The sequence below is a fragment of the Toxotes jaculatrix genome, chromosome 12 (genome assembly GCF_017976425.1).
Source record: "Toxotes jaculatrix isolate fToxJac2 chromosome 12, fToxJac2.pri, whole genome shotgun sequence".
NCBI lineage: Eukaryota > Metazoa > Chordata > Actinopteri > Toxotidae > Toxotes > Toxotes jaculatrix.
This window is the reverse complement of record NC_054405.1, coordinates 24,619,871-24,634,520: the sequence shown is the minus strand read 5'-3', so window position 1 is coordinate 24,634,520 and position 14,650 is coordinate 24,619,871.

The window sequence follows — 14,650 nt, the reverse complement described above, 5'->3', positions numbered from 1 at the left end:
CGCACACGCAAACATGCTGGATTACACTGATCGCAAATGACAAAATCAAACCGCTGACGTTGCTAGAAACAAATGAAAGTTGTGTACTGAGCGAACGATGATTTTAGAAACTGCTCTGTGACAGTATAAATATTTGTATACAGTTAGTGGTGTTGTATGGAACTGGGACGCAGCGTCAGTGTGATGTTCCTATTTAAGCCCTTTCATCACACATGCAGAAACAAGGGCCTCAGCGGGGCCCCTGTGACATCAAACAACTGACACGGCAAACACTAAACAGCAGCACAGTTTGTGTTCTCTGTGATGAGACCCAGAGAGACGCTGCCCCCTGATCCTGTCAACCATGTCCAGCAGCTGAGGCTGATGACGATGAGGAGGAGGAGGAGGACGATGAAGGCTGCTCCCCACTCGTGCACCACTGAGCTGATCTGCTTGCTGTGTGTCTGACTGAAGGAGTGCCATGTCCTCCACCGGGGACCCTCAGGCTTCTCATGTAACTCACAACGGAGACAGAGCAACTAAAAGAGAAGAGAGATTTAGCTTAGGTTACAGTGCTGCAATCACTTAATCCTATTTCTTTTTTTCAAGTACAAATTATGGGCTTGATTCAGATGGGGCCACTTTAGTAGGTCAGGGATTTTAAACAGAAAACAGATTGGTAGAGTAATGTTTCTTCAGTTGTTATTTATTGACACTCAATGATAAAAGAAAAGAAATGAAAAATGAATGATAGAAGCAGACTGAGCCCACACTAAACATTCTATTCAACTGAGCAGAGATCTGCTGTGGTTAGAGGGTGAAAGGGCAGTCACATGTGCTCTGAGGCGACTGGAGTGAATGCTGATGAAGAGCGGGAAAAGAAACTCGATTAAGAGCCTAAAAACAAAAGTTAGAAAACAGACCACTTTTATTTCAAGGTGAAACAAGCCCGAGGATGAGAAGTAGAGGTGACTCATTCGCGCCACTGGAAAAAATAAAACTTACTTCAGACACCTTGAAGTCTGTGAGACTGATGTGAGTTGTTGTCATGGAGAATGCTTTCTGCAGAATAATAGGATCCAGAAAAGACGCGAGGAAGAGACCTGGGCACAACTTAAGGGTGAGGCACGACCCTGGGCTTTGATCTTAAGTGAGACACTACTTGTTAAGCTGGAACATCAAAGCGACAAAGTGAGATGATCTTTCAATCTGCGCTGCATTTCAGAAAAAAACAGCAGACACAGTGACTCATGCACATTTCAAAAGGGAAAATGGTAAATCCTTTGCAGTTTATTTGGTGAAGACACTTGAACTACGAGAGTGGAGCCTTTTATTAGTGTAGCTGAATGGCTGCTCTTAATCCTCCCAAAAAAAAAACTAAATAAAAATAAAAAAATAAAGAAAGAAAAGAATTATATTTGAAATGAGAAGATTCATTGCAAATCTCATGCTGACGGGTTTTCTATTCATGAGTCAATCACAGTTCAGCTGTGGTGTGTGTGTGTTTGTCCTGATGGTGGCACTTCATGGAACCTGGGAAACCAAACCGAGTTAGATGTCAGTTGCTAGTTATTTTTCTAATTATTATGTGCCTCATAAATGTCTCTTTGCAGCAGGGAACAAAACTTACATACAAAGCTCACTCTCTGGCCTGATGTTAGCGCTGGATAAACATGGAAGGTCCATGGTCTGAGAAGCATAAATGAGCTGATGTATTTCCATCTGTGTGTGTGATGGTGTGTGAGTATTTTACATGATGATCATTGTCTTTGTGAGGCAGGAAACAAAAACGATTAAAACTGTAACTTTTTCTTTTTGGGTGAAAATGGCTAAAAACTGGTAACGGATCCACCGTGCCTCTGAAATGGAAAAGGGTTCATCATCTGGTCCTGAGTTTGGACGGCTACATATTGTCAGCAGCCGACTGCACCTTCTTCAGGTAAGCAGTGGGAGTTAATGGTGGCATTACACAGATATACAGTGGTTAAAAAAGGGAAAATTAATAATGGATCCTTGCATTCTTCTGGCAGAAAGCTGGGACTGCACCAGCATCATAGAAACCATAATGATTGGCAGGTGCAGGTATTCAGTGCATGAATGAAATGTGGAATCCGTTCTTCTGCAAGGCTGTTCGTCTGCAACAAACCAGCCCTGGAACTCCCGGCAGTCAGCTGCTGCTGCTGCTGCTGCGATGCTAATTGGACTTTGCCTTTCTTTCTCTGTGTCTTCCATCCATGCATCGTCTCGTGTGGGATGATCAAGTTCTCAATTACAGCAGACTCATGGCATGTAGGAGCAGCAGGGCGGGTAACGATGCTTGTTTTTACAGGAGTCAGAGGGAGAGAAAGGGTTCAAAAGAAGATGAGAAACCAAAGTGCCCAGTGACAGAAGAACAATAAAAGTGCAGGCGAAGCAGCAGCAGCGAACACAAACAGCTACGACAACAGGATTAAATTCACTGCTCAGAACATTCAGGGCCATTTGTTAGGAGATTAGCAGAGTTTAGCTGTAGTCCCCAACTCAGAGCTGAAAAATTACTGTAAATAAAGGAGTATAATGACTCTAATTTGTTGTCGGTACAGATATTATGATACAATTAAAATACAAAAAAAAAAATAAGACCAACAAATCTACTAAAGACTAACAAAGTAAATTAAGATGGATTTTTCTAATTAAATCCAGCTGCTCTATAACTACAGCTACATAAACACTGTCCCTGAATATTTTTGCTCCAGTGCACAGGAATCCCTAACACCACTCAGACCATGATGGCATTAACAATTATTAATGTATTTCATTTATTTGAATGTATGAGGAAGTGGACGATTATTTCAGTTCATGTGCAACTCCGATACGACTCGATAAACTCTGGACAATCTGCAAACAGCACCCAAACACACTGCACACACATTACATAGCAATTCAATTAAAACAGACTGCAGACTCATCACTCTGTCGCATAGTATAAAGACAATGAACACCATTATATACACAACACACACACACACACACACACACACACTCAGACCCACCACTACACAAGCCTTGATTTCCTGCCTACGAAATACAAAATGCACCGGCTGCACACAGACGAGCGGAGCTCCATTACTGCTCCTCAGAAAGTGAATTTTCTAAATCCGAACCTGTTGCTCTGCTCTGTCTCTGGCGAGCCCAGCTGAAGCCAACGCTGACTGCTCAGGTCACAGAAGCATCTAAAGAGCAGGTAGCACATGAATAAAGAAAGAAAGGATGAGGAAAAGGCAGGAAACTGCAAAGCAAAAAAATAATAATAATAATGCATCTAATGAAGAAACTGAACAGGTGACTGTGTGTGAGATTCTAGTTTTACAAGGCTGCACTTGCAGAACCGTTTCTTCTGTTTCCTGCAGAAAAAAAAACACTGCAGATATTTTACTGCTTGGTATAGTGTCGGTAACAGTGAGACCGCCTGCTGCGAAAGCCGAGTTCTTCAGCCTATAAAAAACAAAACGTTTTGTTCGCCATTGCCTTTGAAAACAACAGTATGAGTGTTTTCTGATCTGGCACTCCTGTCAGCAGGACAGCATTGTTTGTCGGTCCCTTCAAAACTGTTACAAATTGCTGTTATGAAAAGTATTTGAGTGTCTGTTTTCTCTTCTGCCACTTTCACACTTAGATTTAGGAAACTGAAGCTACTTGAAGAAAAGACTGTGGTCATGGTTAAAAGATGAACATACATACCCCCACAAATGTAGAGGAGGAAAAATGCACATATGCACACTGTTGATCCACCTTTCAGCTTTTTCTGGTTGTTTTCCATGAGTCTGAGGAGCTTATCCCCTGAGCACAGCTTCTCTTTATGGAGAAGAGTAATTTCAGGCTGCTGAGTACTCTCATGGCTTCTTCCAAAGGCCTGTTTTTATCCATTAAACCTCCCTGTTTATGTCCATTAAACATCCTTGTGTCACCTCCCTTTGAGGCAGAAACAAAGACAGAGGAGGAAGGTGAAGACTGAGCTTAATGAAAAAGGAGAGTTAGAGAAAATAAAGGTCGGACAGAGAAGTGTGACGGAGAGCGAGCAGACCAGCAGCTGCAGGCAAAGCTTAGCAGAACAGCAAAGAACGACAGTAGCTGTTTGAACCTGTGACCCAGAATAATCCCTTTAACAGCATGACTTGGTAAAGATGGATCCTTTTTTTCCCCCTCCCCCTTTCTCCTCAACACAGATCTCATATCAGTGTGCATATCAGTAGTTTGTGTTATCATAATGTGCAGCTCGACTTCAGGGCCCGGGACGCTGCACAACACTCATCAATTTTCATGGATTTTAAAGCGACAGCGGTGTGAAACAGGCGCTCTTCACGGGTCTCCTGAGGTTTTGTGTGATTAAAAGAGTTGCCTCTGTGGCTCGCTGATCACAGAAGTGGCTTTTTGACTGGAAAGTTGCAGGTGTGAATCTGTGAGCTGCAGGAATTTGGAAAACAAGCAACAAAACCACTTTTCCCAGTCAGTATTTTATTCAAAGCTTTTTGTAAAATTCAGGATAAACTAAGAGACATCCATCATTATTGGTCCCTACGCATGATAAAATATATACTGCATTCTGGAAACACCTCATCATACCTGGATTTGGCATCATTAGCTTAAAAAAAAAGACACATCTCTTTTAGTTGATCAGATTTTTTCCAAAGATCTAGAAGCAGATGCTTCAGGGCAGAGGAGGTGGAGGCTCACGGGGTTTGCAGCCAGAAGTTCAGCAGCTGGATTTCCCAGACTTAAGCCCTTTCCAGATGGCATTTTTCATCAAAGGGAGGTCTCTAATTTGATTTCACATGATGCACATCAGTAATTTCAGTCAGCCATCAAAGCAGTTTAATAAAGCAAAAAGTTCAATTAGGGACATCATTTCTCACAAGTTTTTCCTCTTTGTATTCATCTTTTGTGAGTTTCTACCAGCTCCTTCTCATTTTCCCTGCTGTAATTTCAGTTGCTTCTCTCATTTCTGCTTTCACATGCTGTCAGAGCTCAGAGCCAGTCTTTCACAAATTTCTCACACTGAAAAAAAAAATAGAAAATGTGGGAGTGATTGAATGAACAAGGTTTGGCCATGATTTTGTCACAGAAAATAACAGAAAACTGAACGTGTGAAGTCTAAAGGCAGCAAGAAATGTCATTAAAGAAACACAAAAATAAACGAGTTTGTGTTTTAATTAATAAGTTTTGCTTTTATTAATTATCAGATATTTTGATTATAATCTACTGTACGTTCCATATTTGATTTAAATCATTGGTCCTGGTACCAAAACGTAGAATTCAAACATGTTAGTGGGTCTGGGCTCAGCGCCGGTCGCTCTGACACATTTCTGTGTTGTTATTTTTACACGTGTGTGTAGAATGTTTAAGTGTGTTTTCATCTCTGTTTCAGTTCCAGCTGCCAACCAATCAACACTTAGCTGTGATTTGGGAGATGTGCACACTGGCCCCGGTGACCCGCAGTTACCCATAACACCCTTCTCTGTGTAGGTTTGCAGGGATGTTTACATGTAGCTTAGCATCATCAGGCAGCTGTAGCTTCATCAGGTATTAGTAGTCAGTCATTTGTTGATGGATGGTTACAAAGATTTGCTATTAAAAATCGGAACAATGTGCGAATGCTCCGTCCCCTGAATACTCTCCATTCATGACGTTAACAGTGGAGGAAAAAACACAAACTCTCAGTATCATTCTGCAGATTCATACACTGACTGACTGATGCTTCACCCGTGTGTGATGGAGGAGCCAGGAGCACATTTCAGCAAATGTGCAACACCAGATGTTGATCTGAGCAGGATTAAATTACCCAACGGTGTCAGAGGTGGCATGAAAACTGTGGATGATGATTTCACCAACAGCAACAGAGAATCACTTACGTGTTTATTGAGGACTTGATGAAAAACCTGGGGCTCTCAGGTAATAATTTCTCATCAGCAGACCCCCCCCCCCCCACCACATCAGGTGGGATTAGCAAAGGAATAAGTCTGTGCTCATTATATTAGATAGATGCTGTCAAGCTGTCCATCACTGAGGCACCTGTGCTGCATTTACATGGTGTCAGCTCGTAAGTCTGAGCTTCCAACCAGAGATTTAATGTCTCCCAGTTGGTGTCATTGACATGTCGCTCAAACGATGTGTCCGTCTGAAACGCAGTTTAAATTTGAGCATTTACTAATTTACAGCAATTTAAAAAAAAAAAAAAAAGAAAACTTTTGGGCAAAATCATGTGAAAGAGCATCAGATTTGGTGAAACAGGAGCTTTCCTGTAGATAAGCAGGAATTGGTCTCTCTATTTTTAGTGTTTACCATGTATAGATAATCATCGGTGTGCTCGGAACAAGCTCCTGCAAAACATCTACCAAGAACTCTGAGGACTCGCAAGGACAAGCACAGTCTGGATTTTCAAATGCCTCTGGAGAGTGACTGTTATTCACTCCACATCTCCCTGCTATCATGGCCTTGACCAGTGAAAACACAGGTGTAGCAAATCACACACAGATGCATCCGACTACCCGCTGTGCTCACAAAATATCGCACTTCAATCACACCACTGTTAACCGTCATGAAAGTATAGCTGTGCCAGACAAGATGCCCAAAATCAGCAGGCGAACAGAATCATGAAAAGGAAAAATGAGTTTGATCAGCAGCTGTAAAAACCTCCCACCTGGAGAAAACGTGTATGTACGTTTGTTTCAGTTCCAGTGTGTTTTATTTATGTTCTATAACGAAGAAGCTTATTGAAGATTTGATTTTAAAAGGCTAATCTGATTAAATATTACAATTAACATATTTTTAAACAATAAAAAACTTTATTAACCATGTACATGCTGCTTTGGATAATGTCAGCGTCGGTCAGGTCACACGTGACAAACGAAAGGGAAAATATTCCCTGATTTTAATCTTTTGTCTGGGTTTATGTAGAGTCTCCCTCGTCCTCTTGTCTCTAAGGTGTCCCCTTGCCTAGTATGTGCTGTTTGTCCCCGTACGTCTGTTTTGTCTGTTGTTGGGTGTGTGTGTCTGTTTTTGTCAGGACAGAGTGTGGGGACATTCTGTTTCCCGCCAACTCACCTGCACACCTGTTGTGAATCATGTCGTCGTTCCACCCACCTCCGGGATGTATTTAAGGCCGGTTCTTCAGCTCATTCTGACCCTGTTAAAGCCGACACGCTGGCTGACCTGGCTGTTAAATGAATCACTTGTGTTTATTAGTTTGTCTTGGGAATGTTTTTCTGTTTGTTTGGATTACTCACGTCTGTTGTCTTACCTGTGCCCCTTCGCCTCCACTGACATATCAAGCATCTACTCACCTGGTTTCTGGAAACGTGCTCCCACGCTCTGTCCATCTTAGAAAGGAAGTGGACTTACCTCCTCCTTCTTTAGACCCCACCAACCAAAAACCATCTTACTCGTCTGCCTATTTGTCTCTGTGTCCTGAGTTCTGTTTGGGTTGTAGTATTATAAATCCTGCTCTGGATGTCTGGGGCGAAACAATAGCAAAACCAACCCCCGTCCAAACGAGACACTGGCTAACATGAGCATAACATCGGATGAATAAATTACGTGAAAAATAGAAAAGGAGCTCCTCATGGTGACTCCCCACCCCCTCCACCCCCCACTCCCTGATGTAGAAAAACAAAATGTACCAACATTCGCCTTCCTGGTTCCTGGTAGAGCTTCAGTTTTTCTTAATAAGGAGCTTTATGAAAAAATAATTTCAAACCAAAGCGCTCTGGGGGTAACGGTTGTTTTCCAGGGATTTGTTTACCTCGAATAGTTGGAAAACTACAAAGCAGCAGGCAGGTCAGATCAGGCAGGTAATAATTTTATCAGCCGGAGCCCGAAGCAGCTGTTCTACATGATGGCTTTCCCCAGTGGCAGAAACCAGCTCCTTGCTGCTACTGGTGTGGATGATTATCAAGAGCACATCAAACACACTGAGAGAGTGTGTGTGAAAACCTGAGTGCTGCTACTTTTAGCAGCTTCCTGTGTGTATTTGTGTTTGTCTGCATCTGTTTATTGCAGAGTTACTTGCACACTGAGTTTATCTGCTTTTCAGTTCTGGTCGTACAGTAGCTCTGATTTGCTGTGTTGTGGTAAATGGCCCGTGAATGACGGACCTCGGCTGACATGAAACATCCAAGTATGTTTGTTTGTTTTTATTTTAGCTTTTAGAATAATGTGATTCCAAAGTACCATAAACTTGTGTCTTTGTCAGTATGGTGTTTGAAACCAGTATAGACTGGATCACTACTTTACATGGATGAGCTGAAACTGATCTGGGGTCAGCTGTAACATACAAAGGGGATATATATATTTTTTCCCAGGAATTCATACCTGATGGTGATTTATTTACTTGCAGCAGCTATGTGTGTGTTTTTGTGTAATTTATGAATAGTTCTGAAGCTTTTGTTTGTAGAAAAATCGTTGCAGTCTAAACGCTTTGCACCATATGGTGCAAACAGTGAGGACATGCAGCGGCTTCATCAACAACATTAGTTACAGCTGCAGTTTGAAGCTATGTCAGTTGCCTTGTGTTTCTAGCAATTTTTATGACGCATTTATTTCTTTCTTTCACTGCTGAGATCACAGTTTTCTCTGCCTGTCTGTGCGCCTTTTCACATCCCTGATTACCAGTGGGTATACACTGAGGCAAACGCGTCTATTTGGGAACGCAGTGCACTCAGAGGAAGAGAATTCAGTTTGTGCAGGTGAATTACAAGAGGAGGCTCTTCAGGCACAGGCAGGCCTTTGAAGATCCCCTTTGGAGTATGCTCTCATCAGTGGGAATGCATTCACAGTCTGCAGGCATGAATCAATGCTCACACACAAGTGTAACAAGGCTTTTAGTCTGGAGTGTCTGATGTAAAACCTGTACACTGTACTGTCAAATGGACTCAGAAGGCACGTTTTCTCGGGCCAAGTTTGATTTTAGTTTTTAAAATGATGAGTTTTTTTCCTCAGTAGAGACTTGTTCTGAGATTTTCAGCATCAAATATTGGACAAAGCTCAAATTTCATATTCATCCCTAAAACATTGGTGCACAAAGCTCGCTACACAAAGAAATGTTTTTCCCAGTGTGATGTAGAAGAACTTGGCCTTCACAGCACCTGTGGGATGAAGTGAAACGCTGACTGAGAACCAGGCTCTGTTTCCCCACATCGGTAGCTGACCTCACCATCGCTCTTGGGGCTGACCGGGATCAAATCCCTGCAGTAGGTTCCAAACTCATTAGGAAATCTTTCCCAGAAGACTGAGGGCTGTTGTGGCAGCACATCGCAGTCCATGCTCGCCCTTTTAGTTTTGATTAGTCATATTTGTGGGAATGCACAGATTCTAAATCTGGCCTAAGTCCTGTTTTGGCATAAACTGCTGGATCAAGATTCAGTGGCATTATTTCACAGCTAAGCAGAGTAGCCCTTCTGACCAGATGCCCTTCGTCCTACTTCTTCCATCTCCTTCTGGAGGATCCCATAATGTTCCCAGACCAGACTCCAGGGTCTCCTCCCAGTTGGACATGTCCCGGGGATCAGGGAACATAGAGAATTATTATTTTGATTATTTCATATTTTTCATATTTTTCATAATCAGGCAAAAACAAAAATACAGGTGATGCAAGTGGCAGTCCCTGTGCTGACTCCAGTTTTCCTGAACTGTCACACTCATTAAAACACATTCGTCTGAAATACAGTTTAAAATAGAGTGAGCTTTGGTTACATCACCAACATGACCTGGAAAATTAAATGAAACCACAACTGTTTACTTACTGCAGCTTTAAACTACTAAGCACATACATGGCCTGGAGGGTGTAGTTGCGTGTGAGTGATAACAGATGAAGAGATATTTTATTGCAGCTAATTACGAAACTTCAATGTAAAAACAGCAGAATGGCACAGTAGACTCCAGATTCATATTAATGTTACCCTGTGTCTCCTGTTTGTTTGTCAACATGTTGAATTTATCTGAGGCTTGTTTTAAAATTTTTACATTTAATTATTACTGATGTGATTGTGAATAATTAACAATCTCTTAATGTGCACGTTCATTTTAACTGTAGATAAACACAGGTAACTTTAAAATTCTCATGCCTGTACGTCACACTCTGGGATTATTATCTCCAGGAATCAGACTTTCACACAGATTTTATGCATCACTGCTGTTTCTGTTTGCCTCTTTTCTGTCCTCCCCATATTCATCTTTCCGTTCCTCTGGTCTTCTTCTTTGAGGAATCCAACATTTTCCCTTTTCCTTGCGAGACACTCCCTGGGGTTAATAAGCATCCCAACATGCTGCTGTGGAGGAGAAGGGAATCGATAACTTTATAGAAGGTGGCCAAGATGAAACAAGGTGTCCTCTAGCTGTGGTGCAGCTGAGGTGATTGAATCTGACATGTTTTATTACAAGTCCTGGCATGCTGCCTCTGGGGCCACAGGGCCTTTCACCCCAGCCCCTGCAAGACAAATACTATCTATCCATGTGGACTGATAAGGTAGTCTAACCTGCACCTAAAATCTGTCTCACCGGCCCTCAAGTTCCAGTCAAATCAGATTTAATCTCCTGCTTTTCATTCCAACTATAAGAGAGAGAGGTAGAGAAAGTAGAAAAAAGAAAAAAGTACAAATTATATCAAAATGCTGCTGAATATAAGTGAGAACCTTCTAAATAAGATAAATTTTTCCAAGTTTGAATGAAGTTTTTCACTCAAAGTCTTTGGCACTGATACAGTACTCTGAAAGGAAACAAAAAAAAAAAAAAAAAGCAGGTGAAAGGATTAAAAAAATGTGGGTCTGAGAACAGAAGAGTGGCTTGCAGAAGGAAACACTAAAAAAAGAAAAATCATTCAATTGACTTGATGCAAGGCAACAGCTCCCAGTCCTTGATTTGACTTTAATGTATTGATGCCTGAGATACTCATTTAAAGATAACAGGCAGGAAGTAACTGGATTAAACTGGGGCAGCAGCAGCTTAGAGGGTTGTGAGTTAGGAGGAAACAAATACACACACTCACACACACTCACACACACATACAGGTAGACAGTGAATTCAATACGTGTACACAGACTGTTCTCCATTTTATTTCAGATGTTGGCTGCTCACATCTGTTTCTTTTCTTTTTTTCAGCACTGTCATTAAAAGTCTAAAACTTTTGTCCTGTTGAAAATCTTCATGTTTTCCGTAGAGACGGATGAGTCATGTGCGTGAAAAAATCAGACCTTATAAAACCCTCTTACAACCCACTGGGACACTGAATGTGTCAAAAAGCGCAGCTTTACTTAGTTCCTGAAAAGTAGAACATACACAATGTGAAACTCCATCAAAACAAAAGTGAAATAGTTGGATTAAATAACAGAATGTCATATTAACATAATACCTCCCCAACAACAACTGTAGCTGAATGAAAGCCTCTCTGAGGATCTGGTAAAAGTCACTAAGGTTCTGAAGTGTTTGTGAATTGACACAAGGATTGTAGTTCAGCGGGGGAGAACAGAAGTGGCAGCTCTACCTCCAGAAGAGTCAGAAAACAAATTAGAGCTTCCCGTTTGTCTCGTTGAGCTGGTCGTGGGCCAGAAACAAAGCTGTGCTCTGCAGCGTTATTTTTCACACAACCACCAGATGGTTCCAATTAAAGGAATTTTTAAAACACAGTGGCTTCAACAAAGGCTTAACTCAGAAGGTTAGCATCCAGTCTGCAAACATTACTCGTTTGGTATTTATTTGAAATGATCAGCTTACATTATTCTCTACTAATTCCTCTGCTTTCACTATACATGTAGCTGCATACACGACCAATAAAGGCTGAAAGCAGTAGTTGGCCCTCGAGGTTTCTACTGGAAGCAGCTGTGAAAACAGTATCGGACAACAAGTTCAATGGTAGTGATTAGTTAAAACATTTCAAATGACTTCTTATGCATTTCTCTTGATTCCAGCTGCAGGAAGCCTGAAGTGTCTCCACTTATATCACTCGGGCAATAAGACAGTGAAGACTGGAAACACTGTTTTTGCCAATTCTGGAACATTAATTCTTCTGCTTTTGTAAAACTTGGCAGCGTCTAACAGAAACACTCCAGTCCTTTGGCAATAAATCCATCCATGCATCACAGCATTTTTTTTAATAAGCTTGGACTTTATGAATCACACCATCAGTTTTATTTATGAAATGCCAATTGTATTCACACAGGTGGATGGATAGGTTTGATTTTTAGGCCTCGGCAGTGGAGCGCAGGTTTGCATCTGTGCCTTCTGGGTAATAATTCAGTCTGGGTGCTGACAGGCACAGACAGATCCTTTGATTTTCACCCTGTTTCATTTCCCCCTGTTCATTTTCCAATTAGCCAATATGAGGTCCAGCTGCACTGTGGGACAACGGCTGTAAATTATTTCTACTTTCTATCCAATATATCACAGCAAATGAACACTCGGCGCTGAGATGGATAATTCACCAACCATTAACAACAGACAAAATGAGGAATGAAACAGATAATAACAGAATACGACCTTTCTCAAGCACGATATCTCGTTTCTGACCTCATCATAAATACTGTAGTCAATAAAATAATAACAGCCACTGAGCATAAAACCGGATTGGATGACAGCGGCTCAGCCGTGTTAAACTGCAGGGCCAGTGGTTCTGTGTGAGGCTTCGATGCCGTACAAAGAAGTTGGCAAATGAAAATCGGATTAGGCAAATTTTTATCACGCAGACCAGCAAGTTGAAGGAAGGTATTGATAAAGTCACAAATCTGCATTTGAAAAACAAGCTTTGTGAACTGAAATGCTAAAGTCTGCTTTCTCCGAAACGGGGATTAGCATCTGTCGTGTTCACGAGACATTATCTGTGGAGCGCGATCTGTTGCATTTCAATGCATCATTTTGATGAAAACGCTTCCAAGTAATTTTTTTTTCTAGGGGTCAGAGTTGGTGTTACTGCAGATACAGTAACTCTAAATCGTCTACCCTCCTCCTCTATTTCTACTAGAGGACATGTTTTCTCCCAAACAAGTTTGAGATGAATTTCAGAAATTTGTAAAAATAAAATAAGGTTCAGGTCTTTCTGTAGCTCTGAATCACTGTGTGTCAAAAATCCTCATTACTCACAGATACAACTCTCACTGGTGAGAAACTCTGCAACTGTATCAGTCACATTGCTTCATTTTGATTTGGTCCAATTATCCAGTGAAATAAGAAAGATTAATGCAGATTAACACACTCAACACCAGCTCTCTGTGCACGCGAGCCAACGTGCTGTAGCCGTCAGAGTGGCCGTAACCACCATCTGTCGAGCAGGCTGCGAGGTAAGATGATGGAGGAAGAGCAGGGGAGAGGTTTCTAATGAGGCAGAAAAACGGTGACGGAGCATAGGTCGCGTAGAATGACCCCGAGGAAGGACACATACAGCATCCTCCATCTGGAGTCCATCTCTCTGCCCGCAGCTGCTCGCCTGGAAAGCTCCGTCTGGTGGTGGAGATTCGTGGTCAGAGTTTCGGCAGGAGTCCACCTGCACGCGCTGACTCGGCATTAAATTCTGAACACCAATATGCTGATCCTTTAATTTGCCTGGGCAGCCACAGTACAGTCCTCTCAGTCCTCTGGTCTCAGCGACAAACACAGGAAGGAGTTTTCTGTCCATTTAACTCTCAGACAGTCAGAATATGGACGGAAAAAAAGAACCTGCAGAGTCTCTTTGTTTTTAGTGAGTAGTTTTCATACAAAAAAACAAACAGAAATCTAGAAATGTAAAGGTGTTCATTTTCAGCATTAACAGGAAAACAGCTAAATTGGCCAAATTGCCCCTGATGGCTGGGCAATCAATCAGAGTGTGAATGGATGAATGTGGCATGAGGTGTAAAGTGCTTTAAGTGGTCGATAAGACTGGAAAAGCACCATATGAGTGCAGACAAATTACCATTCAGACAACTGTAAGATGGATAAACTTGTTTGTCGTAATCATGGTGATTTAAATGTGAAATTCGTCCGGGACCATTGGTATCAAATCAAAAATGTTTTGTTTGTGAGGACAGCAGGAACACCAACACACTGACCTATCAACAAACTCACAATTCATCCTGTGAATCACGAGTGTCCGTAATAAATCCCATAGTAATCTGTCCAATAGTTCAGATAAAGTATTTCACTCTGAACCCGAAATGTCAACCTCCTGATGGCACAAGAAGAAAAGACGGGGAATCAGTGAAGGAGAACATGAATGTAGAGATTTCATGGAAATCCATGGAATATTTAGATATTTCATCCTGGACCAAAGTGGTGGACTGATCGAATGTCCCTCCACCCAACTGACATTGAGACACAGATTCTTTATCAGTTCTAGCGAGAAACTGAATTGTCGCAGGAGCCAGAGTTTTTGTTGCCAAGCAGTTTCCCCCATCCTATGTGCTCATTAGTGTGGCTAAAAATAAATAAAGCAAACGTGTGAGTGAAAATCAGATTTTTGAAATACCACGAGTGTGACTTCAGCGCTCGACCTGAACAAACTTGATGATTCACTTCCTCAGAGCTGTGCTGGTCACATCACGACCTCACTTACTGTAAACTACAGAGATCAGAGTCCTGCTGCATCAGATAGCGCAGCGAGTTTTGGAGGCTCAGGGAAATAAACTCTCTGTCTGGCATTTTAAGATGAAAATGATTAGAGGTGCTCTAAAAC